Source organism: Penaeus vannamei, chromosome 12, assembly GCF_042767895.1.
Source record: "Penaeus vannamei isolate JL-2024 chromosome 12, ASM4276789v1, whole genome shotgun sequence".
Classification (NCBI taxonomy): domain Eukaryota; kingdom Metazoa; phylum Arthropoda; class Malacostraca; order Decapoda; family Penaeidae; genus Penaeus; species Penaeus vannamei.
The window spans coordinates 13,564,061-13,574,060 of record NC_091560.1 but is presented as its reverse complement, the minus strand read 5'-3'; the positions used below and the strand labels follow the sequence as shown (position 1 = coordinate 13,574,060).

Sequence of the window (10,000 nt, the reverse complement as noted above, 5' to 3'; positions counted from 1 at the left end):
CCCTAAGCGACAGCATTCACGAGCTGTTTCGAGGGAACCAGAACGGATCTCACGATTAACACGCCATTACTGCCGTCTCCTTCTCCTACTTTCCGTCTTTTCCTCCTCCTCCATCTCTTCCAACATCTCTAATATCATAACCATTCAGGCTCTTTATGGCCCTTGCTCCATCATTGCTGTTGGTCTAAAATAAGAAAGCACAGAGAAAAGGGCTCTAAAGAAAGGTAAGTATCACACCAAACATCTACTATCATTCAGTTGATTGCTTCAAATATATCATATCACATTCTAATGGAAGTCTAGGATATCCGTTCAATGTAAGTACAATAACATGCGCATTCTTGCTAAAATAACAAAGCCTCTTAAGAAAGACGAGCGAATAACACTATGGCTACCAATGGGCAGAAGAAATGCCATACAGGGTATGCTGCTACAACGTACCATGGCAGAATTACAAACGTTCTTCAACAAAAAAATCAATATCGCTTTTTCAAGCAATTACGGTAATCACACTGCGTATTAGCACCGCACCCACAGCCTACCTCTCTGCCTGCAACCCAAGAAAGCCCATAGTTAAGACCCCTTTTGAAATGCACAGTGAAGTAGAGATCCAATAGGACATCCTCAGCAGCAGCATCCTGGCCGTTACATTCCCCACTGCATGTCCCTGGGTATGGGAGCGCCATCATCATCATCATTATCGTCGGGGCCAACTTGGAGCTGCGGGTTATCATCACTTAGCCCCTTCCTCGACCCTCTACAGGCCAAGCCGCCCGCCCGCCCGCCACCCTGCCAACTCCACTCACGGGTTGTTGTCGTGTCCATCACCAAAGCCTGGCACTGTGCCAAAGCCAACGTCGTGAGAGCTACAAGCCAAAGCTTTAAGCCATCATACTGTCCCACATCTCAAGACGAACGTGTTCAACTGGCAAGGATACAAAATCGTATTTAACAAAACTAAAATAATTTTTAAATAAATTAAATATTTTCATCCACATCATGAAGGCACTAAAACATTTAAGAGGAAATTAATTAAATAGGTGTGCATGTGTGCGCGTATACCGACACGCACCCATGCACAATTTTCATGATCACCATAACCAATACAGTGCACAATACATCAATAAGAAATTGGCCAGGCCTTGCTCTGCCTGTGAAACTCATAGACGGTACTCGCTGCAACGCCCAGCCCGGTCAGCCCTGCATACCCGCGTCCCAGAGGCCCCGAATCCTCTACGCTTTCCCGTTTTCAGATTAACATGTGCATAACCACACGCTCATGTTTACAAAAAAATAAGTAGTGGAGGAGGCCAGGGCCAGAATAATGTGTGGTCACGTGACATGGGATACACAGGCCTATGTTACAAGGTTACTTCAACGAAATGAAATGCAACTGATCCGTGACAGATTACGGACTTGTTCCTTTATTCCTAAGGCGGTTTCAGTGTTTTATCACAAATTTGGAGAGGGAGAGGGGGAGGGAGGAGAGGGAGAAGAAGATGGAGGAGAGGAGAGGGAGAAGGAGATGGAGGAGAGGAGAGGGAGAAGGAGATGGAGGAGAAGAGAGGGAGAAGGAGAGGGAAGAGAGGGAGGGAGAGGGAAGAGAGGGAGAAGAGGGAGAGGGAGAGGGAGAGGGAGAGAGAGAGGGAGAGGGAGAGGGAGGAGAGGGAGAGAGAGAGAAAGAGAAAGAGAAAGAGAAAGAGAAAGAGAAAGAGAAAGAGAGAGAGAGAGAGAGAGAGAGAGAGAGAGAGAGAGAGAGAGAGAGAGAGAGAGAGAGAGAGAGAGAGAGAGAGAGAGAGAGAGAGAGAGAGAGAGAGAGAGAGAGAGAGAGAGAGGTAGGTAGGGAGAGAGGTAGGGATAGTGGGAGAGAGGGAGAGAGGTAGGGATAGTGGGAGAGAAGTAGAGAGAGGAAGGGGGAAAAGAGAAGCGGAAAAATCGAAAGTGTTATTTATTTAAAGAGGGCGATTAGCAGTTCATGGTTTGGCAAGACGGCATATTTTATTCAACTCCTTGCAGCCTACTCCAACTAATTTGGAGTAACTTTTGTATCCATTTATATCGTCGTTTTGTACCATCGGCAAACAATCATGTTTAACGCAAACTGCACTCTATTAAATGTAAACTCCAATAAAAAACCTACATCCTGGCTGATCCTAAAGCACGTTCTGCAAAGCCTGTGCACAGACACGGGCTTGCCAACGCCAATACAACGCAATGACTCCATTTCTGGCCAATTCAAGGCGGCGAGGCGACGCGTGCCACTCAACAGGGCCGAGGATCTGCTGAATGAGGTGGTTCCAGCGTCAACAAGGTCCGCAAGGCGCCGTGAGGAGAGATCCCCAGGCGGGCTTTCATCGCCAACAGACATTTTACGACTCGAGTGGAAGTTTATCCTTCTTTGATCACTTTGTAACCGCCCAGTCCAAGATGGCGAGGCTCGGAGGATTGTCCCGACTGGGTGTGGGCTCCCGTAACTGCACATTTTCTTTCCCAATATCATTCTGGGAATGCAGGCTTTCGTGTCGCCCTTAAGATTCCGAAGATTGATTTTTGCTGGAGCAGAAATAAAGTCGCCCAGGGTGAAATAGGTGCCATCGGTATGTAAAATGCTTATGGATACATACCGTGATTTTCCCGTGACGTTCTCTCAAGGTTTAACGACGAGAACGACAGTCGGCATTCCAGTGCACACCATAAAATGCAACATCCGCACGAGCACATTTCCAACTGTTCGATTACCGAGACTTCTTGCTGTATCTGCGTTGTCAAATTAGATACAGCTTATGTGTGACGGACAAAACGGCTGCGGTTTCAACGTCACTATAACGCTTACGAAGTTGGTATTACTATAAGAAAGTCTGCGCAATTATCGCGGCACTATATATCACATCGACATCAGGCCGCTAATTCGAGATAGAAAAATAATATGAATAAAAAACAAACAGGGAAATAAATGAGTAAATAAATAAATAATCAAATAAACAATAAATACAGAAGCTTTGGCACCGCTGCCGTCTCACCAGTGACGCAGACTCTCCTGAGAACACCTGTCTAGACAGGGCCTGAGGCTACTATAATCTCAACCCCCGCAGAGCCATCAACCGAAGCGTGGGATGCTACAGCGACTGCCGAACACATTTCACCAGATGCGCAGAACGAGCGAGCGATGGCGGTTCGTTATCTCCATTGGACGGCGCTCACTAATTATGATTTGCGGGCGCGGTTCATCAGCCATTTGTGCCATGACTGGGCGTTGGTAGCGAAGGTTACGAGGTGGTGAGGGAGGAAGCAGCGGAGGGAAAAGGTTGAGCTCCCACACGGTGGAGGGAAGCGGAGGGAAATGGTGAGGGGGGAAAGGCGGAAGAGGCCGTGACACTCGATGTGGTAACAGCAGAGGCAGAAGTGACGGAAGTGGCAGATGAGGCAAGAAATATTGGACCCAAGAAGCCCTGAAGGTCATGGGTGCAAGAGGGAGGCCAGGCGCGAGGAGAGGCCGCACGAGGTGGTAGTACTGCAGGAGCCGCGGCGAGGAAGACGGGACGCGAACTTACGCCAATGAGAGGATGGGGAGGAGCCAGCCAAAATGGCGGCAAGGGGAGGCAGCAGGAGAACGGGGAAGGGAAGGCTGCAGCGCCTGGTGGAAAAGCAAGGGCGAGGAGGGGAGCCTGGGTCGGACGCCGACACGAGACTCCAGTAGCCATAGCGCCGGCTGCGCCTCGCAGTTTCGCCGCCGGTAAGTGAATCAGCCCCCCGTCGCGTGCTATAACCAACATCCGTCCGGCCCTGATTCTGTTTATAAAGGGGATTAACGATGCACTTCACCTATTGCCCTTCACAAATAAACCCACCAACAGCAATCTCGTCCTTAAAAATATTGAAAACAAAGAGTTTATAAAAAGATTTTTAAAAATCAGAGATGGAAAATGCGAAGTAATAAACTTTAACAGGAGGAAATAAGCGTTTCAAAGTAAAATCTTTGGTACAAGAGCGCCAGGAGGGAAGCGGAGGTTGCCATGGTTACGCTACCGCCTCCACAGCTACCTGCCGAAAGTTCACTCTACAGGTGTGTAATTTGATGGCCTCCATACACAGAAGTAGAATAACATGGCGAATATACGCCTCAACCGCCTTACCCCACACTCCAATCGCCTAAGCAAAGCATGCACATACATACGAGACACGAGACGGAGAGAAGAGACCTGCGAAGCTACAGCAAGCCACCGGAGAATCTTCAGACGTCCATCAATAATGCAACTAGCCACTCTAAGACGGTCAATATATTCGGACACTAGTACGACAATGCGACCTAGACTACGCCCAGTATATGCAATACCCAGATAAAACGAACTCACAAATTACACAACAATAAGGTTCAGTCAAAGGGGACGAAGGCTGACTGACTGCGCTGACACTGAGTGAGTTCCTATGAAAGTAAGTGAGTGAGTGGGTGAGTGAGTGAGTGTGGTGTGTACCCGAGTGAGTGAGTGAGTGAGTGAGTGAGTGAGTGAGTGAGTGAGAGAGAGAGAGAGAGAGAGAGAGAGAGAGAGAGAGAGAGAGAGAGAGAGAGAGAGAGAGAGAGAGAGAGAGAGAGAGAGAGAGAGAGAGAGAGAGAGAGAGGAGAGAGAGGAGAGAGAGGAGAGAGCGGAGAGAGAGGAGAGAGAGGAGAGAGAGGAGAGAGAGGAGAGAGCGGAGAGCGGAGAGAGGAGAGAGAGAGGAGAGAGGAGAGAGGAGAGAGAGGAGAGAGGAAGAGAGGGAGACGGAGAGGGGGAGGGGGAGGGAGTGTGGGTGTGTGTGAGTCCGTGCGTGCGTGCGTGCGTGCGTGCGTGCGTGCGTGTGTGTGTGAGAGTGATTGTGTGTGTGTGAGAGTGATTGTGTGTGTGTGAGTGATTGTGTGTGTGTGAGTGATTGTGTGTGTGTGTGTGAGTGATTGTGTGAGTGTGTGTGAGTGTGAGTGATTGTGAGTGTGAGCGATTGTGTGTGTGTGTGAGTGATTTTCTGTGTGTGTGAGTGATTTTCTGTGTGTGTGTGCGAGTGATTTTGTGTGTGTGTGCGAGTGATTTTTGTGTGTATGTGCGAGTGATTTTGTGTGTGTGTGTGTGGTTGTGTGTGTGTGTGATTGTGTGATTGTGTGATTGTGTGTGTGTGTGTGTGTGTGTGTGTGTGTGTGTGTGTGTGTGTGTGTGTGTGTGTGTGTGTGTGTGCGCGCGCGCGCGTGTATGAGTGATTGCGTGTGTGTTTGAGTAATTGTGTGTGTGTGTGAGTGTGAGTGATTGTGTGGGCGTGTGAGTGATTGTGTGTGCGTGTGAGTGATTGTGTGTGCGTGTGCGTGTAAACACGCACAGACAGACACACACACACACTCAGTCACTCACGCTGGTACACATACATGCATGCATGCATGCACGCACACACACACACACACATACTCAGTCACTCATTCTGGTACACATGCATGCATGTACGCGCACTCATTCATACACACTAACCTCAATTTCACACGAACTAACTTAGTGTCAGCTCAGTCACTAATAAATATTGCCATATATATACATATATAAACGTTTATACCTTTTCGTCTTTCAACAACAGCCACCAACAAAACTCATGTAACTCCCACTGTCAAATGGCCTTCCAACTTAAATTTCATTATGGCTGGCCCTAAATTTCTTGCAATTGTCATTCGTTACACAAAAAGAGTGGTTGGTTCATTAACGATTCCTGCTGCACATCCCGCCCTACTATCCGCCTACGCATGTAATGGAGAAAAAAAAACAGCGACTGTACATTCCCATTTCCCGCCGGACGCCACCCGCCGAGTGCCATCCTGTCGCCTGCGAGTCAGAATATCAAGCCTGTAATCCCACGTAATGCCAGCTGCCCTTGACCCTCGGGAACGTTTCTCGCGGCACATAAGGAGCTGCTTGTGTGTCCTATTACTGTGGAAAATTTTCCTCCTACGCGCATGCCTGGCTGGGAGCATGATTGGTCCTCGTTTCCAGGCTGGAGGAGGTGGCGGGCTGGAGGTCGATCGCCTGGGCTTTTGGCGGCATGCACGCACGTTCCGCTCTCACTCGACCAGACAGCTAAGACACTGGCGAACCGGCCCGTCAGCCAATCAAAACGCATAGAGCCAGGCAATCACGAACTTTTGTGGGGCAGTCAGTCAGTCTACTAATGAGCCGGGCCAAGCAAGGCCGCAACCCAAGCCGGCCCGACAACCTGCCGGCAAGCTAGGTTACCAGTCTAATCAACCAGGCAAGGCAGCCAGCCAGGCACGTAATCAGTCAGCCAGACGGTCTCCCCTCATTATTCGGGCTACGTTAGCTCAGATTTCTCCCCCTAACAAGACCACCCCCACTCGTCCCCCAGTGCCCCCCACCACATCGCCTCGCCGCTCCTCAGTTGGCTTAGGTTGTTACACCATTGTGGCCACGCGAACCACCCAATAATTACGGTATCGAACCGTCCTGGCGATGCGGCGGCCGGCCAGCCATCCGGGGAGCGCCCCTCGACGCCGCAGGCCGCCCTCTCCCTATGCAGCTCGATGGCAATCCCGCAGTGTAACCAGTATGGCTCTGGGGACCGCATGGCTGCCCGTAAAGCCTCAAAATGGAGCTTGCACGTAAACAAGACAGGCTGAACGACACGTCGAACACCGCCTGAGTCTATTTCTGGTTCCTTGAATTCCACGAATGTGTCTCTTACTGCCCTATCATGTAACTGACGGATGTGTAATCTTTTCCGACAAATAAACTGCTGAAAACCATCTGTCAGATCATTTTGTCTAGAATATATAATTTCCGTCAAAACAAAACAAAACAAAAATAATGCAAGGGCAGCACGCCGTAGCAGATGAATATCACAGTAACAATTTTGTTCTCTCTGAAATAAAATTGTTTATAATCATAAATAAACGCCAACTTGCACGTATAACCTTATCACATGGGATAGCATTTTCTGACACCCGGGTCATTAACTTCAAGATATTTGAGTAAATAATTTTCTAGCATACGTAGATTATACCTTTGCAACTATGTCGGTGAAGTTTGTTCCAATTTCGGCGCTACGAAATCAGTAACAAGTGGGAATGAAGTGCACTGAAAGAAGCCCAAAAATGTTTTAGACGCAATGGGCACGTCAAAGCCCACCAGCACAAGTTACAAGAATACCTCCCAAACTGACCGTGGACACCAATGCTATGCAACCACCTCGTCAGGTTGAAGTGCAAAGTCGACCCTATGGAGCTCCAAGTCTGATTAGACCCAGAGCAAATGGGAAGATAGTCAGAAGCGAAGAGAAGAACGGCACTTCTGATCCATTTTCTCTATCTTACCGACAAATAATCAACAAGAACCTTTCCAGAAGCCATCTCTATTATAGAAAACAATCACATCAATTTCTGAGAACAAATCGCATGAAGAAAGATCGTTACGGGTCTGCGTGTGAGGTGACGCGGAAAGGGGAGAAAGAGAGAGAGAGAGAGAGAGAGAGAGAGAGAGAGAGAGAGAGAGAGAGAGAGAGAGAGAGAGAGAGAGAGAGAGAGAGAGAGAGAGAGAGAGAGAGAGAGAGAGACAGAGACACACACAGAGAGAGAGAGAGACAGAGACACACATGGAGAGAGAGAGACAGAGACACACACAGAGAGAGAGAGAGAGAGAGAGAGAGAGAGAGAGAGAGAGAGAGAGAGAGAGAGAGAGAGAGAGAGAGAGAGAGAGAGAGAGAGAGAGAGAGAGAGAGGAACGAGCGAGAGAAAAAAAAGAACGAGAGAGAGAAAAAAAAGACAGAACAAGAGAGAGAGAGAAAAAAAGAACGAGAGAGAGAATCAGGATCAAATAATTTATTTAGCAAAATACAATACCTCAACAAAAAACAACATAAGAGACAAAGAGAAGGAGAGAGACAGAGAGAAAGAGAGAGAGAGAGAGAGAGAGAGAGAGAGAGAGAGAGAGAGAGAGAGAGAGAGAGAGAGAGAGCAAGCGAGAGCGAGCGAGAGAGAAAGAGAGAGAGAGCGAGCGAGCGAGCGAGAGAGCGAGCGAGAGAGAGAGCGAGAGCGAGAAAAAGAGGGAGGTAAAGAGAAAAAGAGGGAGGAAAAGAGAAAAAGAGGGAGGAAAAGAGAAAAAGAGGGAGGAAAAGAGAAAAGTGAGGGAGTGAGAGAAAAGTGAGGGAGTGAGAGAAAAGTGAAGGAGTTAGAGAAAAAGAGGGAGGGAAAGACAAAAGAAGTGAGGGAGAGAGAGGGAGGCGAGGAAGTGAGGGTGAGACAGGGAGGTGAGAAGGGGGTGATGGGGAAAGAGGGAAAAAGGGAAAAAAGGGGAAAGAGGGCGGTGATGGAGAAAGAGGGAAAGAGGGGGAAAGAGAGAGGTGAGGGAGATGGGAAAAGAGAGAGGTGACGGAGAGAGGGGGAAAGAGAGAAGTTAGGGAGAAGGAGAGAGGTTAGGGTAAGGGATAGGGAAAAAGGAGAGCGAGAGATAGGGGCTAAAGGTAAGAAATAAAGAGGAAGGAAGAGAGGTTCCACATGCAATGAATAACCCATAGATGGACATAGAGACGCAAGTCGACGCCGTAAGTACCTGAGGCCTCTGCGAAGCCACGTTCCAAGACGTAGCCAACCTCCCCCGCGACCGCAGCTGCTACGCGATCTCAAACTAAGCATTACTCTTGATCTCCCTGCCGCAGATACCAATCCTTCAATCTTTCCAATCACCATTACGACCATCCCACGCCCGCGGCAATCATGCCGCAATCACAGAACATCTTCATTACTGACTACGATCTATGCCAATTTTCTCCCTGCGTCTCGCCCTGTCCCCTTTGCTTATTCCCCAACACCCAAAGCTGTGTGTGTTTGTCCTAAGGAAATGCTCTCTTTACGTGAATTAAAACAACAATCTGGACATTCGCGATCCAGCTGTTGTTTATTCAGGATATAATCTGATCCCCAAACAGTTTGGACTCTGTGAAGCCTTCCCGCGATACGCGATCGTTTCTCAAGAGAACGCCTGTCCCTTCGATGAACGGAGTCATATCTATGAATTACCCAGATAGCAAATGTTGTGTGCATGTAATTTACTAATTAAATGCCAAATCTGGTTCATAAAAAAACAATTACGTAAAACACACGCACACCTACAGACCGTTCGCTAGCAACAGAAAAATAGTCACTCACAATTATAGGCACAGATGCCTACAAAATACATTCAACCACTCAGAGACGAGCACACGCGCGCGATCATATTCCGTCAACTTACCTCCACGACTTCTACATATGGCTATTCACGTACCTGCAAAAAAGAGAAAAAAACTGTCAGCCGAAGGTAAAAATCACATAATGGATCATTCATTGAAATATACTAATATACAAACAACGACAAACAAAGGCAGAAATCCGTCTTTGTCCGAGTGGGAGTGTGCAAACGCACGTACATACGTACATACGTACATACACATACCGATGATAATCATGTAAAGCGACTACAGTTAATGAGTTCGAAGCCAAGGCCCCTGATATTCACTCAGAGCCGAAGATCCGGGACTCATTAACGAGCGCTAATCACTGCAAAGCTCTAATCAGTGTCATCTGAAGCCCGTTAGTAGCATGATTAATATTTCTCGCTAATGAATCTTCAATCAAAATTAAACCTGTTAACTGACGATTCCCACGACGATGACAGCGACGGAGCTAAGAAGCCAGGCCGAGCAAGGGCAGCGTCTTCTTCCGCCGCCGACGAGAGGTGCTGCGACGACCCGCCGATCGATCCGCTGTTGATAACTCGCCCGCCGATAAGAACGCCCACGTGAGTCCGCCCGCCGAGCCGCCCCCGTCGCCCCGCTGCCCTCGCCCATAGCAGAACTCAATGCCATCACTATCCCCGTGCCGACGCTCAATGGCGAATTGTGTGTCTCGCCACTCGTTGTATGACCACATCCGGGTCATCGCTGTCTGTCTAGAGCGATGGGAAGGGGAAGGAGGCAGGAGGAGAGGCAAACGAGTAAAGAGAAGGGG

The 10,000-nt window shown here is 48.6% G+C and overlaps 1 protein-coding gene across 7 annotated transcripts in view; it reads right to left on the bottom strand.

The window, feature by feature from the left end:
• The window catches only part of krz (beta-arrestin protein kurtz), a 134,611-nt gene that overhangs the window by 82,283 nt on the left and 42,328 nt on the right, over positions 1-10,000 (bottom strand). Inside the window, exon 3 of one of the 7 annotated variants that reach the window (XM_070127910.1) lies at positions 9,246-9,278. The exons of the other annotated variants lie outside the window; for them this stretch is intronic. The gene's annotated coding sequence lies outside the window, so the exon portion shown is untranslated. The remainder of the gene's footprint in view (positions 1-9,245; positions 9,279-10,000) is intronic. 7 annotated transcript variants of the gene reach the window in all.